This window comes from Muntiacus reevesi, chromosome 8, assembly GCF_963930625.1.
Source record: "Muntiacus reevesi chromosome 8, mMunRee1.1, whole genome shotgun sequence".
NCBI lineage: Eukaryota > Metazoa > Chordata > Mammalia > Artiodactyla > Cervidae > Muntiacus > Muntiacus reevesi.
In genome coordinates this window covers 28,547,645-28,571,385 of record NC_089256.1, presented here as the reverse complement: position 1 = coordinate 28,571,385, position 23,741 = coordinate 28,547,645, and the positions used below count along the sequence as shown (strand labels likewise).

General features: G+C 43.3%; 1 protein-coding gene and 1 pseudogene across 1 annotated transcript in view; one reads left to right on the top strand and one right to left on the bottom strand.

Moving 5' to 3' along the window:
- Nucleotides 1–23,741, top strand: part of HLCS (holocarboxylase synthetase) — a 191,110-nt gene that overhangs the window by 28,656 nt on the left and 138,713 nt on the right. The window lies entirely within an intron of this gene.
- On the bottom strand, nucleotides 4,924–5,103 carry LOC136173800 (U2 spliceosomal RNA; annotated as a pseudogene).

The window sequence follows — 23,741 nt, the reverse complement described above, 5'->3', positions numbered from 1 at the left end:
AATACCTGATAGTCCAGGTTATTCTAAACTTACCTGCCTTCCCTTGAAAAGAGCAAATTATACCCTCTACACCAACATTTCTAAAGGGAGGAGAATTCTCTTTTCTCTTGGGTGTTTTTTTGTTTGTTTGTTGTCTTGTTTAAGCCACGGGTGCAGCCTGTGGGATCTTAGTTCCATGACCAAGAATTTAAACTCAGGCAGTGGAAGCTGGGAGTCTTAACTGCTGGAAATTCCCTGAGGAATTCTCTTTTGGGTTGTCCTCTGTCCCCTGGCCAACCTACTTTTCGGCAGACTAGAGCTGTGAGTTTTCTGGGTGGAAATGTCAGCTGGAGGAGAAAGATAGAAAATCTGACAGTGTTTAGGATTCAGATACCTTGCAGGAGTATTTGAGGTCTACATGAAGCCATACCTGTGAAAGTTTTGTGTAAATTGTATTATTTAAACTTTAGTGCAATTATTATTGTTACTGTTATATTATTATTGTTGTTGTTTGGAGACTGAATGAGTTAAGAGTGTATAATGTGCCTAATAAGTTCCTGGTGCCTAGGATAAAAGGACTAAGTGATGTTTTTAATAAAAAATTGTGACTATAGCAATGGATGAATTTTTTTTAATCTAAGAAACATTCATTGCATTTTCTTTTTTTTCTTCTATTTTTGGCTGTGCTGCACGGCATGGAGGATCTTAGTTCCCTGACCAAGGACCAAACCTGCACTTCCTTTAGTGAAAGTTTGGAGTCGTAACCCCTGGATATCCAGGGAATTTGCCCCCCCCCCCACCAAATTAAAACTATAGCAATGGTTAATTTTTTTTTTTCTGCTTAAGAAACATTCATTGCATTTTCTTTACACAGATTTTAGGCAGTCAGCCCTCTTCTTAATGGGTGCTCTTGGGGATTAATGTTAGGAGTTTTGCTTGCACTTTCATCTCAGACCTCAAAGCTCCACATCGTTTATCTTTGTTTTATGTGTTAAGTTAACAGAAGGCAAAGCATCAGCTCCATCTTGTGACTTTAAGTGTCGAAATAAAGCCAGTCCTCTGAGCTTCAGCTATTATAGATACAACTATAGAAAGCTATGACAAACCTAGACAGCATGTTAAAAAGCAGAGACATCACTCTGCTGACAAAGGTCCATCTAGTCAAAGCTATGGTTTTTCCAGTAGTCATGTATGGATGTCAGAGTTGGACCATAAAGAAGGCTGAGTGCCAAAAAATTGATGCTTTTGATTTGTGGTGCTGGAGAAGACTCTTGAGAGTCCCTTGGACTGCAAGGAGATCAAACCAGTCAATTCAAAAGGAACTCAACCCTGAATATTCATTGGAAGGAATGATGCTGATGCTGAAACTGAAGCTCCAGTGCTTTGGCCACCTGATGTGAAGAGCCAGCTCATTGGAAAAGACCCTGATGCTGGGAAAGATTGAGGGCGGGAGAAGAAGGGGATGACAGAGGATGAGATGGTTGGATGGCATCACTGACTCGACTGACATGAATTTGGGCAAACTCTGGGAGAGAGTGAAGGACAGGGAAGCCTGGGATGCTGCAGTCCAGGGGGTCGCAGTGAGTTGGACACGACTGAGCGACAGAACAACAGGAAAGACCCCACGCTGGAGGGATGGTGCGGAGCTTTGGGGTGAGGGTTTCTCATCCTCTGGAGTGTGGCTGTCACCCTGCTAGACCTCTCTCTCTCCTTTCCTGAGTGTGGAGGGCTGAGGCTGGACTCATGAGGGGTGCCTGCCTGCTCCAGGGTCAGGGAGGGAGACTGACCCAGGCTGGCCCTGTCAGTGCCCTCTGACCTCTCCCGTGAGTTCTGACCGTGCCATCTTGGGACTTGAGCCTCTTGACTCTTGGACGTAGCAGTGGAAAGAGCCACCTGCTCTTGTCTTAATCCCCTGTGATCTGAGGTTTGGAAGTCTAGCTTCTCCCGTGTCTTCTTTAGAATGGGCACAACCTTAGGTTTTGCATATTTGTCTGTGTATAAGCTGAAACTCCAATACTTTGGCCACCTGATGTGAAGAGCTGACTCATTGGAAAAGACCTTCATGCTGGGAAAGATTGAAGGCAGGAGAAGAAGGGGACGACAGAGGATGAGGTAGTTGGATGGCATCACCGGACATGAGTTTGAGTAAACTCCGGGAGTTGGTGCTGGACAGGGAGGCCTGGCGTGCTGCAGTCCATGGGGTCATAAAGAGTCGGACACGATTGAGCAGCGACTGAACTGAACTGAACTTGTATATTACAATACACAGAAGATGCTTCATATTTTTGTTCTCCTGCTTCTTTTAACTGCCTGGGGGTGGGAGTTCCATTTTCTCCTATTGATTGGTAACCCCCACTGACGACAGGGAAACCTTCCAAGTGGCAGTCCGTGGGGTTCACAAGGAGTCGGATACAACTTAGCAACTGAACAATGACAACAACAACTCAACAAACCATGGGAACGCAAAGGGTTAACAATGTGAAAACAAATGTAAAAGTGAAAGTGTTAATCGCTCAGTTGTGTCCAACTCTTTGCGACCCTCATGGACTACTGTAGCCTGCCAGACTCCTCTGTCCATGAAATTCTCCAGGCAAGAATACTGGAGTGGGCAGCCAGTCCCTTTTCCAGGGGATCTTCCTGACCTAGGGATCAAACCCAAGTTTCCTGTATTGCAGGCAGATTCTTTACCCTCTGAGCCACCAGAGAAGCAAACATTTGATCTGTATACACACACACAAACATTCCGCACAGATCCCACGCCGACCTTTACTATGTAGTATCTTTGGGAAAGAGTGATTCTGAGAATCCTCTTCTGATGCTGAACTGGAGACATCTTGAAACACCTTGGAGTCATTGTGCTGGTGCTCTGTGTTAAAGATACGGATGGCAGACTGGGAACAGAATTGGACTGTACTTTCTATTTGGTTTTCCTTTGTTAGCCTTCTTAATAGATCTCATTGCTCTGCATGGAAATAAGTTACAAGGGGAGGATCCTGGTATCCATCATCTGTTACACATGACTCATCCTTAGGGTTCTCACCTGCCTTTCAGATTAGATGCCAGTAGACTCTCTGCTTCCTGCTTCCTGTTACTCTGTGCTGTTGGGAATCTGAGATCTCTGACCACACGGTGTCGCTGCTGAGCCAGGCTTCCTGGTGAGCAGGAAGAGATTTGATTTTTTTTTTTTCCCCTTCTCTCTCTACATCAGTTTTGCATAGTATAATTTAATCATTTCGGTGGCACTTTTCTTTTGGGCTCATAGAAATTATTTCAGAGTCACAGTTAATAATATTCGCCTTTCACTGAACATTTACTGTGTACTAGGTGGGACCGTAGGATGAACTATGAAAGAACAAAATAAACACACTGGCTATCTAAATAGTTTTACTGCATACCAGCTGTGTTTATACAGTTTGGTGCCTGGACACTCACTCTTTATAGCAAATAGCACAGAAGATTTATGAGGTACCTATGTGTTTCCATATTGCACTGATATAAATGGAAAAAAAATAACACATGATCCAAGTAGGAAAAAACACTCACCCAAGGTACAGCCGACCCTTGGCATTTGCTGGAAGTGTGTTTCTAAGACCTTCGTTGACACCCAGACACCATAGTAGCATGTGATTTCCGCTATAAAATCTGGTCACGTATGATTTCATGGGTGTCACCATGCATGACACCACGCAGAGGCGAGGTTCGGCGGAGGTGCAGACTCTGGGTGGCCCAGCTGAACTTCTCTGACCGAGGTCTTCCCACTTAACCAAGTCCGCCAGGGGCAGGATTGAAATTCAGTTCTCCACAGAATTATGACGTGACATATTGTATGAGCATCTATGCACCACATGCATACGTCCACAGAAAAAAAAAGACTGGAAGTATATATGGGGGTTATATTTCTGGGTTTGGGACTTAATGGCGATTTTATTAAATGTTAAAAAAAAAACTTTTTATTTTCCACATATTCTATTCAGTTCAGTTCAGTTCAATCGCTCATTCGTGTCCGACTCTTTGCGACCCCATGGACTGCAGCACTCCAGGTTTCCCTGTCTATCACCAAATCCCGGAGTTTACCCAAACTCGTGTCCATTGAGTTGGTGATTCCATCCAACCATCTCATCCTCTGTCATTACCTTCTCCTCCTGTCTTCATTTTTCCCATCATCAGGGTCTTTTCAAATGAGTCAGCTCTTTGCATCAAGTGACCAAAGTATTGGAGTTTCAGCTTCAACGTCAGTCCTTCCAATGAACACTCAGGACTAATCTCCTTTAGGATGGACTGGTTGGATCTCCTTGTAGTCCAAGGGACTCTCAAGAGTCTTCTCTAACACCACAGTTCAAAAGCATCAATTCTTCAGCACTCAGCTTTCTTTATAGTCCAATTCTCACATCCATACATGACCACTGGAAAAACCATAGCCTTGATGAGATGGTCCTTTGTTGGCAAAGTAATGTCTCTGCTTTTTAATAAGCTGTCTAGGCTGGGCACAACTTTCCTTCCAAGGAGTAAGTGTCTTTTAATTTCATAGCTGCAGTCACCATCTGCAGTGATTTTGGAGCCCCCCAAAATAAAGTCAGCCACTGTTTCCACTATTTCCCCATCTATTTGCCATGAAGTGACGGGACCAGATGTCATGATCTTAGTTTTCTGAATGTTGAGCTTTAAGCCAACTTTTTTACTCTCCTCTTTCTCTTTCATCAAGAGGCTCTTTAGTTCTTCTACACTTTCTGCAATACGGGTGGCGTCATCTGCATATCTGAGGTTATTGATATTTCTCCCGACAATCTTGATTCTAGCTTGTGCTTCATCTAGCCCAGCGTTTCTCATGATGTACTCTGTATATAAGTTAAATAAGCAGGGTGACAATATACAGCCTTGACGTACTCCTTTTCCTATTTGGAACCAGTCTGTTGTTCCATGTCCAGTTCTAACTGTTGCTTCCTGATCTGCGTACAGATTTCTCAAGAGGCAGGTCAGGTGGTCTGGGATTCTATTACGGACATGTATTATTTTTATAATGAGCAAAACCAGTTATTAAAAATTAAAAAAAAATTACTGTATGTCACTGGACTTTGATAAGAACAAATACTACACTTGATCTTAGCCAAAAGGCCGAGAAGCGATATGTCACTGGACCACTGGACTTTGAAGGCATCCCATAAGAGGTCAAAACTTGAATGTTAAAAGGCAAGGACTCGGGGCTTCCCTGGTGGTTCAGTGGTAAAGAATCGGCCTGCCAATGCAGGAGACACGATTCGATCCCTCATCCAGGAAGATCCCACATGCTGCAGAGCAACGGAGCCCGGGCCCCACAGCTATGGAGCCCGTGCTCTGGAGCCCAGGAGCCACAAGTACTGAGCCCACGGGCCACACCTGCTGAAGTCTGAGCTCTCAGCCCATGCTCCATAGGGGGAGCCACCCCGACGGGAAGCCCCAGCAGTGCAAGTAGAGAGTAGCGCGGCTGATCGTCGCAGCTAGAGAGCAGCCCCCACAGCAACAAAGACGCAGCATAGCCAGAAGTAACTAAAATAAAATTATTTGTAAAAGTGTTGTTACAATATTACGAATCTCAGTTCAGTTCAGTCGCTCAGTCATGTCCGAGTCTTTGCGACCCCGTGGACCGCAGCACGCCAGGCCTCCCTGTCCATCACCAACTCAGACTCATGTCCATCGAGTCGGTGATGCCATTCAACCATCTCATCCTCTGTCATCCCCTTGTCCTCCCACCGTCAGTTTTTCCCAGCAATGATAATTAATGTTTTTAATAAAAAAGGGCAAGTACTCTTGTGTAGATGTTGATAGTTTGTTTAATATTTGACACCCACATTAGTTATTCAAGAAGGACCTGGCTTTGCTAGTAAATGCCTCCACTCTGGCTGCTGACTGTTGGGTTTAATTTTCAGCCCTCAGGTCAGCACCTGTGCGTCTCTGGGTCTCAGCCGTCCTCTCCGTCGGTGGCTGGAGGGTGCTCATTCCAGCGATCCTGGTCGTTTCTCATCCTAGCGCCCCGCTACCCCTGCCTAGACGTAGCAGTTTCTTGACTGTCGAACTGTTTTGAACCATTAGTCAAAGGAGACCACATGTGTGCGGGCATCTGTGTAGTGAATGCTTTCAAACAGATCAGTCCCTCTCTGGAGGTGTGGCTACAGCCTCACCTCTCATCCTGGGACATCACCGCTTGGGGCTGGGGCGCGTGGGGTTCTTTCTGGGACAAGCAAGCTGGAATTATTTCTGGGCCTTCCTCACGGCTCAGAGCTAGTGGGTGTGATGGCACCCCGAGCGTGGGAAGCTGGCCGGGCTTCGGCAGGAATTCCACCAGAGGGTGTGGGACTCCTTCTCCTCGGGGGCTCAAGATGTAACCATAACCAGAAGTGACAACTGGGTTTCTTATTAAAGAAGCTGGGCAGAAACATCACTGCGTTGTTGCTGTGTGCAGCTCCGGCGGTATGGAGTTGTAGGGTGGATCATGGGTGCTTAAAATCTAGTGTAGCATTCCATTTTGATTTTAACCCCAGATTATTTGTGGTTGACACATTTCCCCATCCCCCCTCACTGTACACAGGCATTGTTTTTTTTTTTTTTTTAATTTATTTTTTATTTTGACTGTGATGGGTCTTCCTTGTAGCACTAGGGCATCTCTTTAAACGCAGAGATCAGGCTTAGTTGCCCCCCCACCCCAGCCCCCGCATGTGGGATTTTAGTTCCCCGACCAGGGATCGATCCCACCTACCCTACATTGGAAGGCAGATTCTTAACCACTGGACCACCAGGGAAGTCCCAGGTATTGTTGATAAAGATAGTTTCGATATTGTGTCAAAAAGTTGGATTGTCCCTTCCACCTGGGGCATTCCGTTTTCGATGTTGGGTGCTTTATGGAGAAACTTAGACTAAGTCAGATCACGTGGTGTTACCCCCTCCTCTCGCAGACTGCTTCATTCAGCAAACACCCGAGTACTTCCGAGTCCTTGCTCTGCAAGTTTCTGAAAAACAAGAAGATGGTTTCTCATCTTGCTCACGTGCTTTGCAGTTAACGATGGGCCTTTCCAGGTGTCCGGATCTCATCGGAGTCTCAAGTGGCTCTGCCAGTGGGGGGAGGGCAGGGAGGGGGCCCTTGCCCCTCTGAGGAGCAAACTGGATTGTGGAGCGGTGAAGAGTCTCATGTATTGTTTTGAGTTAATTAGAATTCTCCAATTAAAAGAAGAACAACTTTGCTTTTAGGGTAGTTATTTGTCATGGAATCGTCCCTCCCTGCACCTTTAATCCTATTTCTGAATCAAATGTACACACAGCGAGAGGGAAACGTCTAGTGCTCCTCTAAAATACAGCTTAAAATATAATTTTGAGAGGTCCACATTCGAGAGGAGCTCGGAATTCCAGGTGCGCCCTGAATAGCTTTTGACATGTGGTTGACGCGGTGTCGCGGCGGCCGTTTTACAATATGGAAACAGCCAAAGAGCAGCTGGCAGATGAAAGCCAACCTTTAAAAGCTTTTATAGCTGGGGAGGTTTTTAAGGGTCTTTCATAGACCCCCTTTTCTCCTTTCTTTCTTCCTTTGCCCTTCACCTCCAACTAGAAAAATTTTTTTGTTCGTTTTAACCGACTTCCTGTTATCAAACATAATACCTACGGCAAAGGCGACATGACGAGTCTGACATCGAAATGCAAAAGGAATAATATGTGGGATGTTTTCCTGAGCTGCCTTCATTTTATTCTTTATTTTTTTTTTGGTGGTGGGTGGGTGGGTGGGGTGGGAGAGGCTTTTCAGCTACTGGATGTGGTGTATTTTTACTTGAATCTTGTTTCCACAAGCCGGTTTCCACGTGACTCCGGGGCGAATTCTTCTGCTCGAAGTCAAGGCAGAGACTTGATAACACGCTGGGGGAAATGCAGGCAGGCACTAGCCTGGTCGCTCTCCACTTAGAGCTGGTGTGGTCCCCGCGTTTGCTCTGTGGTGTGGCTCTTGGCTGCCTTCCTGGGGGGGCAAGGCTGGCGGGTTGGAGGGGGCACCTTCTCTGCAGTGTCCTACCGGGGACGGGGCCCTGTTGGGGGGGGTGGTTTTATTTCCTCAAGACTATTTATATCCAGCGCTCGTGCAGTCGGGCAGATTTGTGGATGGGAAACAGGCTCTCGTGGAAGAAAAAGTCCTCCCGGACCAAATGCTTTCTGCCTTCTGCAGCAGCTCCCTAATAGCTGCCATGTGTGAGCGGGTATGGGGGACGGCGCTCCCCTCCTGGGGAAGTTGATTGAAGCTGTCTCTCGGAAGGCTTGCAACGTTCTGCAGAGAACAGATTTCTCTCTCCCGAGTCTGGAAAAATAACGTCCCAGGGCATGAGTACCATCTCCCACACGGCTCCCGGGTTGGGGGGCCAGGGGGGCCACGATCAAAGGGCCCCCCTGGTGGTCAGATGGGGGGCCCCGAGGCCAGGACTGATGTGGGCACCGTGGTCACTGCAGCGCCGTCGGAGCCTGGCTCTCCCGGCCGCCGAATCTGTCAGGCGGTGCAGGAATGCGGGGCTCGGGGGCCTGAGTCCCGTTTTGATAAATGTTCTAGCTCAGTTTTCCGGGATGTGAATTATGGCTGGGGAATGGCATTTTGTTTTCCATCCACGCTGATAATCTGGAAATGTTGCTCGGAGGATGGTGCCGTCTGGAGAAAATGTTTCTAAGTGTTTCCGAAGTTTCAAGGCCGCCAGGCAGTTTGTGGACCCGGATGGCCCGTTTGAGCCTCTGTTTCCACTGCCTTCATGGGAAGGGACTTCTGTCTGGGTGATGGTGTTCCCGGGGTGCGTCTCAACGGGGGAGGCTGGGTCAGTCCTGGGTGCTTTTCCTCAGGTTTCTTCACCAAAGCCAGCCAGGCCGGCAACAGGAAAGCTCGGCCAAGGGTCAGTCTGTCTGTCCATCAGTCTCTTTCTCTTGGAGATGAGAAGAGAATGCTGTTCTCTTTCTTGATGGTGTTCCCATCTCAGCCCCTTGGTGGTTGCCTATGAGTAAAATGCTTGCTGTCCAGGCACCGCTGGGCTACCTACAGCTTTCCGGGTCCTGTATGTTTCTTAGACGTTCAGTTCTGCGTGGTCCCTCTGCTTGCTTTGTGAGTATGTTTCTTTCTTAAAATGTTTTCAGGCTTTGTTCTGATAATGATATATTTAATGATATAGGCAATGGAAGAAATAGTGGCGTGTAGACTATAATTTTGTCCTTAATTGTTGGAGATACTATCCCTTATAGAGAATTCTAGGGAACAGACCCCTCATACACGGCCGCTATGAAGTTAGTTTTAAATGGCAGTAATTTTGAGCCTTTATACCACTTGTTTTACTTGATGTTTTTTAGGGGCATTCGAATCTTTCAGTTTTAGCATATGAATTGCTTTCACTAAAACTTTAAAAGAAAATGCTGCTGAAGTAGGGTCTTCCTTGGTGGAGAGGTCTTCTTTCCCACTTATTCCTGAGGATGAGCGAAGACCTAGGTTATAATACACAGGCATTTATGCTATGTATATAATGCCGCTAAAAATTAAATGGACTTTCCCACTGATACATGAAGCTTCACAACATTATTTTGGGCTGTCTCCTGTGTGCGTGTTGAAGTGTGGAGAGAAAGGGGTGATTGGCAAAGAGAAGGACTGTGTTAGTCAGCTCCTGCACCTCCAAGATAAGTTCCCCAGTGAGATCTCTTTCAAAGTGAAATGCCACCGTCACCAGGATTGCCCAATATGGAACTGGCCACCCCTTGCTGGGCCATTAGTCAGTATCACTAACCACGAGTCTTTCCCGAACCCTGAACTGTAAAAGCTGTTAGTTTAAACCCACTTGCCTTCCAGTAGCAAAACAAAAGTTTAAAAAGTTAAAAGTGAAGTTTCTTTTAAGAATACTTGTAAGGGTTTGCTTTTCTTTGCCGTAGGAAAGTATTTGACAAATTGTTTTCTTGTCTGAGGAAAAATGAATCCCACATACAGCAGTTATTAGGGAGTAACTGAGTGATGGCTCCAGTCATCCCCCCTTCCTGTTGTTAATCTCAGTAAATAAGGAAATACATCTTTTAAAAGAAAACATCAAATTGTGGTTTCATAAATTTTAAAATGATGGTTCATTTTTTCTGTGGGTGGGGGAGTGGGGAATGTCCAGGCTCTCTCTGCCTAGAATGGCCTAGATTATTACTGTATAGATTGTGGTCTTCCATAGGCAACTTGAGATACGTGAATTTTTCTGTGGCTTTTCAGCCCATAAAATGCTGTAAGGGTCAAAGGTCTGTACTTCTGAAGATTCTCCTCTCTGCATGTATTTTCCCTTCATGGTGGTGGAATTAGTTTTGTGTCTCAAGATTGGCTTAGTGAGTTTGTCACAGAAGATGGATTTGATTTTTTTTTTTTTTTTTTTTCAAGAAGATGACTTTTTAAAGGACTCTGAGTCCTCATTTCCAAACCGTCTCTCTGCTGTCTGGGGAGGGTAGATAAAATGACCTTTCACATCCTTTCCAGGGCTCTGTAGTATTTATGCTGGGCCCAGCAAAGCAACTGGATGAGAAAAATTAAAAAAATTTTTTTTAACTTTTAAAACAGTTCCTTTGAAAGTATTCTTTGGTAAGAATTTGTGATTATTCACAAAGTTGGTTTTTTTTAAAAAAAAGAATCAGTGATTATTACCATTTCATCTTTATACTGGAGCAGTTTGAAGTCATTGATACATACTTTACCGTTACTTGAAGCATAATGAAAGCGTATTTTGCTTTCTGCTTTATTTCATTTCAGGCTCCTTCTCTAATTACTTTTCCTGTTAGTTTAAGAATTAGCAGTGCAATATATAGGAGCCTCAGGTTTACAAACAAGTTGTATTTTCAAAGTTTGTGTGCCAAACTGCCTGTTTTCAAACAAAACACGGTCCCTGTTATTTCTGTCAGTTGGGTTTTCTCACCAGTTCAGATTTGTCCTCCTAGTCTGTGGTGCAGGTAAACCGTGGGATGCCGTCTTGGGGTATCGTTTCTGTCAGATTCCGGCTTGGTGGGTCATGAACGCAGTGGGGACATACTCAACGTCTCTTTCTCCTCTGTTGTTTGACTCAGAATTTAACAGCTTCATATCAGATAGTGCTTGAAAACAGCCATGGTGGACGCTGACTAATACTGTGGTGTATATATATCCTTTTTTTGTTGTTGTTGTTCACTCAGTCCTTTTCCTACTCCTTGAGACCCCAGGGACTGCAGCACGCCAGGCTTCCCTATCCTTCACCATCTTCACCATATATGTCCTTCTCCATACATATCCTTATGGGAAATTAGTGAATTTGCACTGGTAGGTTAATACTTTTCTTATATTTAAGAAAACATTTTTCCTTTCATAACGACTGTTGAACTGTGCACACAGGTAAAATAAACGTTTCACAGAAAATTTCAAATATACAAAAGTAAACAAAATAATGTAATGATGCCTGTATGTATTCAGCACTCTGCTTCACAGTTTTCCATTCTGGCCAATCTCATTTTATCTATTCCTACCCACTCCTCCTCTTGTATGTGTAATTTCGACCCAAATCCCTGAGCAGATCTCTCACCAGTAAATGTTTTAGTGTGTGTCTTTAAAAGATAAGAACTCTGTTTAAAGATAGAAGCAGTGGAATTTCACTGTCACACCTAAAATAATACAATTCCTTCATATAATTTCTTTTACCAGTCAGTAACCAATTACTAAACAGGATTTTTAAAAGATGGGTTATAATATCTGTGTATTGTGTTTAAGCATGTTGGCCCCCTTATAAAACAAATGCAAGATGGAAACAACAAGATATAACCCATTGTGACTTTTTTTGGGAAGTGATCTGTGAAATTGATTTCTGTATGTTTTAAGTGCCATATTTGAGCTCCTGTTCTAAAGACAGCAAGTAACCATTTGTAATATCATGCAGAACAGCCCTGCACATCGAGATACGTGAGTGCCACCCTTTCAGAACGAAACATGAGTTTCTTGCTCCCTCTGTTCTGCGAAGTCCTGGGTTTCTTTTAGCACGGATGCTATTGATTTTTGCTTCTATGCTTTCAGTTCGGGTTGATGTTTAGCCTTTGACCCAGCCACTTTCTTACAATAAACAGTTTGTTGATGAGAGCAGCTGCCCAGCAGATTGTTTCCAGATTGTTCTCTCATGGCTGAGGATGCAGTGCGTGCACCTTACGAAGAAGTCGGCTTGAAGCTTGTGGCTTCTACTTCCTACGGCTGTCTGCCTTTGAAGCCAACTGTCAGCCTCTGAACATTTTTCTATTTATATCCAGTGACGTAGTGTGAGTCTGTGGCACTGGAGATCAGACTTCACTTATTACTATCTTGATTATTATTCCCTGAATGAATGATAGCAGCATCTTCTAGAAATTTCTGCCATATGAGTGATTCCCGATAGTACAGTAGGAATTCATTGGCATGTGTGGAAATTAAAAGCACTGGGTGTAGGTAAGAGTCCCACTGTGTAGGGAAGTAGACAGGGCATGTTTTATTTTGTGTAGGAGTCCACGTGCCTTGCATATTTATAGGTTTTCTACATAATTAAGGAATGAGGTAACTTTCAAACCAAGGTAAGTATTATCTGCCTCATGTTATTATCTTGCCCTTTTAAAATAAATTTTCATATTCATCTTATTTTCAAAGGACAATATGAAAATTTATTTAAAAATTTTTGTTGTTGTTGTTAATGCAAGTGACAGGTACCCTAGTGATGTGGATGCATTTATGTGACTCAGAGGCACACCTTAGTTTGGGTTTTTGCTGCTTCCCTAGTCACTGCCCAGCTGTCACCTAGAATGGCCCGTCTGCTTGTAGCAACCTTCATTAAGGCAAGGTCGGAACTTTCGGCATCAGAGCCAACACTTTTTACTAAACTGGCCACCAGGGGCTGCTGTCAGAATGGTGCGGCTGAGCTCACCTCCCTAGAGGCAAGTTTACTTTTTTCTACAACCAGTAAATTTTGCTAAGCTACCAATCCTGGTTTCAAAACTCAGGTCTCACTACACAGCCTCCAGTCACCAAGCAATGCTTACGGCTGTATCCCTTCCAGCCAGCTATTACGTAGAACCTGGACCCAATTCAAAACCTAAGATTAAGACTTGTGTGTTTTTCATTTGGTGCCAATAAGCTGTTATTAATACACTGATTCCACATATACTGAAAGGCTTCATGAAATGCACTGGGGTTTGTGCTCAGGAAAGAACGTCCTTCGCTTGGACTGCTCAAACTCTGGGCCTCTGGAGGCACAGCCTGTGATAGTGAAAATTGGGGTTTTTCAGGGAGGTGTTCTTGCCTGAAGTGACCTTAGCAACCTAGCCCTCGTGCAGACAGTGTGAAGGGTTGTGCTGATCCAACCAAGATGCAGGTACTAGAAGGTATTCTTGATGGTTGTTTGATTTTTTTCTCTTTTTAAACAAAGACTGCATCTTTGATGATTCCAGGATTAACAGCAGAACAAAAATATCCAGTGAATGTTGGAACTGACAGAGGCCTTAGAGAGCTTTTGGAGCAAATCCCTTCGTTTCTCCTCAACTTTTTGTTTAGAAAAATAAGTAAAGAAAGGGTGAAAAATAGTACATAAATCCCATGTAACTTTTACCTAGTAGATTCACCACTGGTTAACGTTTTGCCACAATTTATTGGTAAAGAGAGTTTGTGTTTTTCAAAAAATGTGTGTCTTCAAGTAAAACACAAAGCATAGAACTTAAGTTATTTATGACAGTGTGAGGCTACCACATTTTTGTTTCTAGGAGTTGATAAGAGAGTGCCACTAATTTTCACTTAGCCCTGGGCTTGTTTTCTTTATTTGAAGTAAAGCCAGTAGCCTACTGGTTTGTAATGGTTCTGGATAGCTGGTCATTGCGGTACTAGGCTGTGGGCATATCTGATCCTCACAACGGGCCAGCAAGTAGAAAATTTTTAGAATCTATCTTTAAAAAGTCCTAAATTATGGAACATAAAGCACCTTAGAGCCACATGCTATGAGGACAGCTAGTTGATCTTTTATGCTCAGCATAGGACTTCTATCAACCCTGATCTGGGAAAATTCCAGTGATGACCATGTTACATATACAGGATTTACAATTTTTCTTTCAATTTTCTAACCCGAATAGTGTAACTTGGAACCTTAGATCTGACAGCTTACTTTTATATGAAGGTTAAAAAAATTTGGGGGGGGGGGGCAGTGCACAAATGCTGTTGTAGTCTATGAATGTCTGTCTACCCTATTAAACTGTAATACAAGATCATTTGAAGGCAAGAACCATATGTTGTTAATCTTTGTATCCCTTTTCCAGTATTTTGCTTATAGTAGGCATTTAATAAGCATGTTTTGTTTGAAAACCTAAAAAATGTTTTGGCGTTTCCCACAAAAGTATGGTGAAACACTTCTTCCATTCCTGTGTCTGGGAGAGTCGACAAGCCTTGGGGGACAGGCCAACAGTAAACAGCCCACCAGGCTCAGATTGGCTGCCTGGTTCAATCTAGCTGTCACCTTTTATCCAGGTATGATGGGGGCTTCATAAACATCACATTAAACAGTTTCAAAGAATCAGCTGTTGATGTACCAGAGGAAGACTGACAAGATGGAGCTTCAGAAAAAAGTTGGAATAGTTTTATCTGTTATTAACGTGCTTTCCAGTTTAGAAACTATAACTAAGTACACACTGGCTCATCAGCTAGCTGCTCCTTCCCATCAACTAGTAAGGCTTCCTAAAACGCAGATTTTAGACTGTCTCCTTGGAATGCTTGCTTGCGGCTCTGTTCTCTCCTTGTAGGGCAGAAGGGAATGCTTTCACTGGCCCTTTTTCCCCCTCCAATGTAATATCCTCTGGGACTCTCTGAATTTTCCAGAGTGTCATGTACAAAAACAGTTGACCAATGAGGTTTTGCTAAAATAAATGGACTGGAGTAGAAAGCTCTCTCTGCCTTCTCTGAATCATACTCATACTGGCCACCTCTCTCTTTGCAGGCAACATGTGTATTTTAATTTTGGAATCCTAGAGAGGATGTTCCAGTTTTAACTTTAGCATTTGGGACGAAGCACTGACTCTTGAATGTTAAAGGTGAAAAAGGGAAGCTGGGGTTTTTCTCGTTCTAAAAAGAGTCTCCCAGCTAGTCAGAGCTATGGAGCAGATTCTGTGCTGTTTATCTCCTGCTCCCACACACACCGCCCCAGAGAGGTCAAAACCAGGCTGCGAATGACAGGCACTTAGTTTGGGATGAGTTGCCCAGGTGGGGGGGCTGGGCTTCTGATGATTGGGGGGGGGCGGGGGCGGGGCGGAATCAGCCCTAGGCCTAGCGCTCCAGACCCGCAGCTCGCCCCAACATGGCCGAGGTGGGGGGGGAACGGTCACATCTGTGTGTGCGCATGCGTGCGTGTACGTGCCTGTGTGCGTGTGCGCCTGCCGGAACGTGCCCCCTCAGGGTGAGGTGCAATAGGCCGCCGCACTGGTGTTCCAGCTCGCGGCCTGGGCTCCCACCCGGAGCTTTCTTGGCTTCCCAACCAACGCTCCTAGCTCCGTCAGGAGCCTGTTTGTGTTGGCCTCGGACAAATGGCGGGCGTTTTACACCGGCAAGGCTTAATGAAGGCTCTGGAGATTTCTGCGGATGTTGAACCCCAAACCCACGGGCCCCGTCAGTGGAAGTTAGCGCCTCTGGAGTAGGAGTGGTGGTTGAGCTCCGACCCAGAACGCCTCCCCTTTCTTTTAGTGCCGCCCACGGCTCACTCTCTCTCTCTCCTTTTTTTGGTCTCCGCACTCGTGGAATAGATTTCACCTCTAAAATGAGCCCATTTGGCCCAGCGGAGGTGTGATGCTTATAAAACCAGCCTTGTTAGAAATGACTTATTCATTACCTCTGTTTTATGGGTCCACCCCAGCCTTTTGTGGTCTTCGCTAGTTGGCAGGTAACAAAAAATGCAGTAAACCCGTGGCCTTTCAGAGCCTGAGCCTGAGAGAAACTTTTACTTAATAAAGGGAATACAGGTTTTAACAGACATTTATTGAGTGCCTACTGTGTCCCAGGCATTGGGGACCGGAAATGACTGTGACAAGTTCGACCCAGGGGAGGAGCCCCCGTGCCTGGGATTTGGGTCTCAGATGCCCTTCCTCATAAATCCTTTGGTGCTGTGGAGTTACCATTCGAAGTTGGGGCTGATGAAAGCGGTTGTGTCCACTCTCAGCACTTGTGTTTGCCACTGTTCAGTTTACACTGGCCACTTGTTCTGTGGGTGCCTTCCTAGGCCCTGGTTGTGCTGGCAGTGGGTGAGAGAGGTGGAGGGGTTCCTCTCCACCCTCTCTGCTCACAGCCCCTGTGGGTGCTGTCTCCTCTTGCTCTTCCTCTGGGCCTGTCGCTGATCCAGGCGTTCCCCAGCCCTGCTCCTTTAATTCTCTTAGCTCTGCCCACAGTTCCTTAAGCAGTCCTTCCCTTGAGCTCTGGAATATACCATCTCTTTCTGGCTGAAACCAGAGAGCAATGAACAGGTAATTAACTTAAATGATAAAAATTTTGTTTCTTTGTGAAAATGTCCTCATCTGGACTTGCCTGAGTAGCCATGAAATTAAAAGGCCTACTCCTGGAAAGAAAAGCTATGACTAACATAGACAGCATATTAAAAAGCAGAGACATTACTTTGCTGCAAAGGTCCATTTAGTCAAAGCTATGGTTTTTCCAGTATATGGATGTGAGAGTTGGACCATAGAGCTGAGCACTGAAGAATTGATGTTTTTGAAATGTGGTGTCAAAGGTCTGTCTAGTCAAATCTATGGTTTTTCCAGTAGTCCTGTATGGATGTGCGAGTTGGGCCATAAAGAAAGCTGAGCGCTGAAGAACTGATGCTTTTGAACTGCGGTGTTGGAGAACACTCTTGAGAGTCCCTTGAACTGCAAGGAGATCAAACCAGTCAATCCTAAAGGAAATCAACCCTGAATATTCATTGGAAGGACTGATGCTGAAGCTGATGCTCCAATACTTTGGTCACCTGATGTGAAGAGCTGACTCATTGGAAAAGACCCTGATGCTGGGAAAGACTGATGCAGGAGGAGAAGGGGATGACAGAGGATGAGGTGGTTGAATGGCATCATCCACTTGAACATGAGTTTGAGCAAACTTGGTGATGGACAGAGAAGCCTGGCGTGCTGTAGTCCATGGGGTCACAAAGAGTTGGACACAACTGAGCGACTGAACTGAACTGAAGGAAATACAGTTGACCCAAACTTCTTCAGATTCAAGTTTCTCTTACCAAACATTCTAATCCTTGCCCACCACCCACTCTGCCTCCCATGCCACCTCAGCTTCAAGCCACATCTGTTTTATCACTACTTCATAGTTGCATATTATATTGAGTTTATATCTTTCTTTGTGATGCCTTAGGTATTTTGATTACAGTAAACAGGCTTCTCCTTATGTTGCTTCATTTTGGGTTAGCTTTTCTTACTGAGGATGGTGGGATAGAAATTAGAGCAATGATTTGGGAGCCACCTTTGGTTTTGTGGGTTCAAATTCCAGCTCTGTGACTTACTGAGTGTGTGATTTGGAATATCTGAGGTTCCATTTCTTCTTCTGTAGGTGGTGATAATAGTGCTGTGGCATTGCTAGTGAGGGTTGGGATCCTTGTCTAAAGCCCCAGTGCTCTGCATGGAGTGAGTGAGCACTTCCATACGGTGGATGTAGTCTAGTGCCTGACGAAGACAACTGAAAATCTTTCCACGAGAGACATTGCCAATCATTTGTCTGCCTAGGTGAAAAGTCACTTTGGAAAAGACTTGTGAGAAGCCACTCTAGTGGCTTCCTTTGGTGATTTGCGGGTAAGGTAAGGAGGAACCCTGGGAAAACCCTTGTCAGGGCCTTGTCCCATCCACCAACCCCGTGGCTACATGGCTGCCCCTCCGCTTAATCTTATGCAGGGCAAATCGGCAGGGGGCAGTGGCCTGGCTGCAGGGAAGACCAGAAGCTTCTGGGGAGAAAACAGCTTGAGATCTTGATCCCCTTCTCTTTTAAAAATTTTTGGTAAAATTTAATGTCAAGTTTCATGGCAAATAGATGGGGAAAGTGTGGAAACAGTGTCAGACTTTATTTTTTTGGGCTCCAAAATCAGTGTAGATGGTGACTGCAGCCATGAAATTAAAAGACACTTACTCCTTGGCAGGAAAGTTATGACCAACCTAGACAGAATATTAAAAAGCAGAGACATTACTTTGTCAACAAAGGTCTATGTAGTCAACAGCTATGCTTTTTCCAATAGTCATGTATGGATGTAAGAGTAGGACCATAAAGAAGGCTGAGCAACGAAGAATTGATGCTTTTGAACTGTGGTGTTGGAAAAGACTCCTGAGAGTCCCTTGGCCTGCAAGGTGATCCAACCAGTCCATTCTAAAGGAGATCAGTCCTGAGTGTTCATTGGAAGGACTGATGTTGAGGCCAAAACTCCAATACAGTGGGGTATTTTATGTGTATATATATATATACACACACACACACACACCACATTTTGTTTAACCACTCATCTGTCCATCTTTTGACAGATGTGGGTTGTTTCTGCCTTTTGGCCATCGTGAACAATGTTGCTGTGAACATTGGTATTGCTGAGGTATGTGTTTGAGGAAGCTTCTGTTTCCCACTCTTTTGAGTATATATTTGGAGATGACTAGGTTATATGTTGATACTCTGTTTAGCTTTTTGAGGAACTGCCAAAGCGGACCCCTTGTATTTTGAGAATCAGCACTGCCAGACTCACTCTGTTGAATTACTTGGGAACCTAACTGGAAGGGTCATCAGGGGCCCCACCAGATATCTTGCTGGCTTGGTTCCAGATTTCATGCCGGGGCCGAGGTGGATAGTCTCAATCCCAGATGCTTAGGAGCAGAAGAGGTGGCAGCCAAGAGTCCAGTTGGAGAGGGTGTCCTCACATAATGAGAGTCATTCCCCTGGGCCCAGACAGTTACTGCTGTGTGGGAAAGTGTGTCCGTTTCTTCCAGAGATGGTTTGTGTCTCTGGGGTCATTTTGGCCCTTGGGTGTTTGTGGGTGACAGTTACCTGGATGCTTGTGGATGCTTTTAGCAGCGAGTCACTGAAGCTAGAATCCCCTGCAGGCTCATTCATTCTGTGGGTGACAGTGTTGGGATCAGTGGCTGAACACATTTGAAGATGCAGGAGGGTGGGGGCCTTGAGCATCCAAACTGGGGGGCAGTGCCATCCAAGGAGGAATCTGAGGGTCGATCAGCCTGCAGTGGGTCAGTTGGAGTTGAGACAGCAGAAGGGTCTTCACGGGGGACCAGTCACCTAAGGAGGACCACACTTGTCTCAGACCCTGCCTGCGGCTTTGCTCTGCTTGGTTCTGGTGGTCAGAATAAAAGTTCACCCTGAAGGCTGCCACATGAACAATCCTTGCTTTAAATGAGATCAGGGCCAAAAACAGTCTTGCTTTTTCAAGAGTGTCATCTTTTTTTTTTTGTCTGTTTGGCCTTGTTTTGAGGCTTGTGGGATCTTAGTTCCCTGACCAGGGATCGAGTTCATGCCTCCTGCAGTGGAAGCATGGAGCCCTAACTGCTGGACTGCCAGGGAATTTCCAGGAGTGTCCTCTTTTGATTGTAAAGATCTTCTATGCTGTGTGCCTTCATCACTTGTGTGAAGACACTGAGTGAATGTGAAATTGTGAATATTTTGTTTGTAAAATACCAGTAGTAATTTTTAAAAACAAATTCTTCGAATTCCTGTGTACTCTGATGTTTGAGAATGGAAAGATCCATGAAAAAAGCTTGTATTCTGTGTCTTTGTAGATTCATTTTTTCTGATTTACCCACTCATAAAGTTATAACGTTGCCTAGCAACTTACAATGTTATGGCTGAAGCACAACTAATCTGATTATTTACAGTGGGGCAAATGTGTTTCCAAGATTGAAAACCTTTAAAATTTAAGATCAGTTATTTAGTGTTTGTTGGGAAAAGCAGCACAGAATGCAGAGATGGTAATAAGTATTTTGAATCCAATGCTGAATTAGAGGGATGGCTATGTTTCACCCATTGAGTCTTGCTAGGTGGATAAAATTTAGCAGTAAGACGAGGGAGGGAGTGGAATGGCTCTAACATACCTGGACATAGCATACTGTACATCTCTGAGCTTAGTTGTACCCCATGTATGAGATGTTACTATAATATGTTAACTAACTATGGAATAGTCACTTGTGTGTATTTGCACTAAATGTGAATTTAAGCATTTATTTCTTCAGAACTAGGGACAATGGTGTTCTTTTTGGACATTAATGGATACAGAGTCTTGTGGATTTTAGTTACTGTTGCCTGAGATTGTTGCTGGGTGTGGCTTATATTCAAGGAAACGTACTTATTTATGTGTAGGATTTGATAAACATACATGCTGGAGTACCTGTCATTAAAGATGAACAGTTCCAGAATCCCATAAAATTCTCTTGTTCTGTTTCTTCAGTTCTCATCTACTCTCCCACCCCCTTGCTCACCCTTAAGCAATCACTGATCTGCTTTCTATCATTATCAATTAGATTGGTCCTTTCCAGTACTTCATATAAGTTGAATCACACAATACATACTCTTTTGTCTTTTTAAATTTTAATCAGACTTATGCTTTTGAGATTCATCCATTTTGTTGCCTGAGTAGGTCATTTTTATTGCTGAGTAGTGTTCCAATGTATAGATCTGCCATGACTTATTTATCTGTTTTCCTATTAGTGGACATTGGGTTGTTTGAATTTTTTTTGCTATTATGAGTCAAGTTTCTATGGCCATTCATATACAAGTCTTTGTGTGGATGTGTGTTTTCATTTCTTTTGGTTAATTACCTAGGAATCGAATTCCTGGGTCATATGGCATGTTATGTTTAATTTTATAAGAAACTGCCAAACTGCTTTCCAAAATTGTTGTACCATTTTATTTTCCCATCAGTAATGTATGAGAGTTTCAGTTACTTCACATCTTTGCCAACACTAGATACTGTCAGAACTAAAAAATTTAACCATTCTAATGGGTGCGTAGAGGTGTCCCGTGGTTTTACTTTGTATTTCCCTGGTGATAAATGATGCTGAGAACTTTTCATGTCCTTTTTTGCCATCTGATATTTTCTTTTGGGTAACGTCTTTTCAAATCTTTTTGCTGCTGTTCTAAGTTGAATTGTTTTCTTATGTTTAAGAGTGTTTTTTGGAGGGCTTTCCTGGTGTCTCAGTGGTAAAAAATCTACCTGCCAATGCAGGAGACACAGGTTCGATCCCTGATCTGGGAAGATCCCCCATGCAGAGGAGCAGGTACGCCCATACGCCTCTAGTACTGAGCCTGTGTTCTAGAGCCTGGGAACTGCAACTACTGAGCCCACATCCCCCAGAGCCCGTGCTCCACAACATGAGAAGCTGCCGCAATGAGAGGCTGAGCACTGCAACTAGAGTAGCCCCTACTCAACACAGCCAAAGATAAATAAATAAAACCATTTTTTTAAGTGTTTTTTTGTTGTTGTTGTTGTTTTGCATTCTGGAATAAGTCCTTTGTCAGATATATGTGTTAAGAATAGTTACTCTCAGTTTGTTGTCTTTTCGTTTTTCTTAACATTAATCCTTGAATGGCAGCAGTTCTTAGGGGTCTTAAATTTTATAAAGTCTAGTTCTTTTTTTCTGTGAGAGTTCATACTTCTTTCGTTCTGAGAAAAGATTTATTAATACCTATCCTAAGATCAGAAAATTTTCCTCCTATATTTTATTTTAGGAGTTTTATAGTGTTACATTTGGACCTGCTTACATATAAGTCTATGATTCATTTCAAGTTAATTTTAGTATACCTGTAAGGGTTAAATTTTGGTGGTTTTCTTTTTTTTTTTTCTTGCATATGTCCCCTTGTTTTAGCACCATGTATTGAAAAGATGATTCTTTTTCAGGTGAATTACCTTGTTGAAAATCAATTGAACATACACGTGTGGCTCTATTTCTGCATTCTATTCTGTTTTTAGTAATGTATGTCTATCTGTAAGCCAGTACAGTGGGCTTTCCTGGTGACTCAGTGGTAAAGAAGCCACCTGTGATCCCTGACCGGGAATTTTCCCTGGAGAAGGAAATAGCAACCCATTCCAGGGCTCTTGCCTGCCAAATCTCATGGATAGAAGAGCCTGACAGGCTATGGTCCATGGGGTTGCAAGAGTTGGACATGACTTAGTGACTAAACCACCACTACCACCACCAAGCCAATACCATACTGTCTTGATTACTATAGCTTTATAATGTCTTGAAGTCAGATAATATAAATCTTCTAACTTTTTTCTTCCCCAAATTGTTTCAGTCATTCTAGGCCTATTCTATTTCTGTTTAAGTTTTAGAAATAGCTTATCAATGTCTACAAAAGAAAGCTTGCTGGGACTTTGATGGGAATTGCATCAAATCTGTAGATCAAATTGGAGAAGAACTGATGTCTTAATAATATTGAGTGTTCTAATCCATGAACATAGTATATCTCTTCAGTTATTTAGGGCTTCTGTAAGTTTTCAATGTTTCATAGTTTGCAGTGTACAGGTCTGGCACGTATTTTAATTTGTTCCTAAATGTTTCAGATCTATTGATGCCATTGAAAATGATGTTTAAATAAAATTTATTTAAAATATGTAAATATAAAATATATAAAATAAACATATTTATTATATTATTTATATATAATAAATATGTATTTATAAAATGTATTTTATAAATAAATTTAAAATACATAAAATTCAGATATTCACGGCTAGAAATAAACCCAGTTTTTATATACTGACCTTTTATTTTGCAACCTTTCTGAAAACTAGCTTACTAGTTCTAGTACTTTTTTGGGTGGATTCCTTGGGGTTTTCATGTTGTGTGCAACATGTCCCAGTAGGAAACAAAGGCACCTTCACCTTCCTTGAGAATAGCTAGTGTTTCCCTAGTGCTGTGGCGAATTCAAAGGGGCCAGCATTTATGTGACTATAAAACATTGTTTTTGGTTCCACTTAAATTGTATTTAATTAGCCTGAAATCTTAGAGAAAGGTAAATACTAAATTCTTGAAGTTCAAATGTTAAAAAAATAACATTAATTAGAAGGTTTTTATGAATTTCATTGGGATGGAATTTGATAGCAGTTGTTTTATTTTCAACAGAACTGATTTAACAATTTCACATTTCTTTTTGATGCATATTATGTCCATTTCAAAGCCATCTCTTATCATTGCCTTTTCTGGGTTTTCCCTCTTTGATATACCTATTTACGTCTGTTACTTGTGGAACTTTGTTTTGGTAGGAAATTTAATGTGCATTTATACAGTGAATGCTTATTAAGCATGCAGTATCCACTTGGTACCAAGTGCCATGGACACAGTTGGGAGCAAGACAGAAACACGCATTTGTTGTCTTTATGGAGCTTACGTTCTATTCTAGCAAAACAGTGGGACATTGAGTAAACAGTTGTACAAACTATGGAATTACAGTTTGAAAAGTGCTATAAAGTCATTAAATTTGTGAAGGATAGTCCTAACCTATACAGGCTGTGGGTCAGAGAAGTCTTCCTGAAAGCGGTGACATTTTTGCCCTCTCTGGTAGTTGTGTTTAAAGATTTAGGTAGATTTGGGGGGTAGAGGATTGATAATACTACTTATATTTACCCATTTGCCTTGATGTATATGATCCAAGCTTTTTTCTTCAATAGCATTTCTATACTCTCTTAGTGGTCATTGGTAGAGTTAAACCAAGAATCATTAATTAATTCCTTTTCCTTATATGTGTTAGCAGCTACTTCTGCAGCTCTTAAGTCATCATTGTA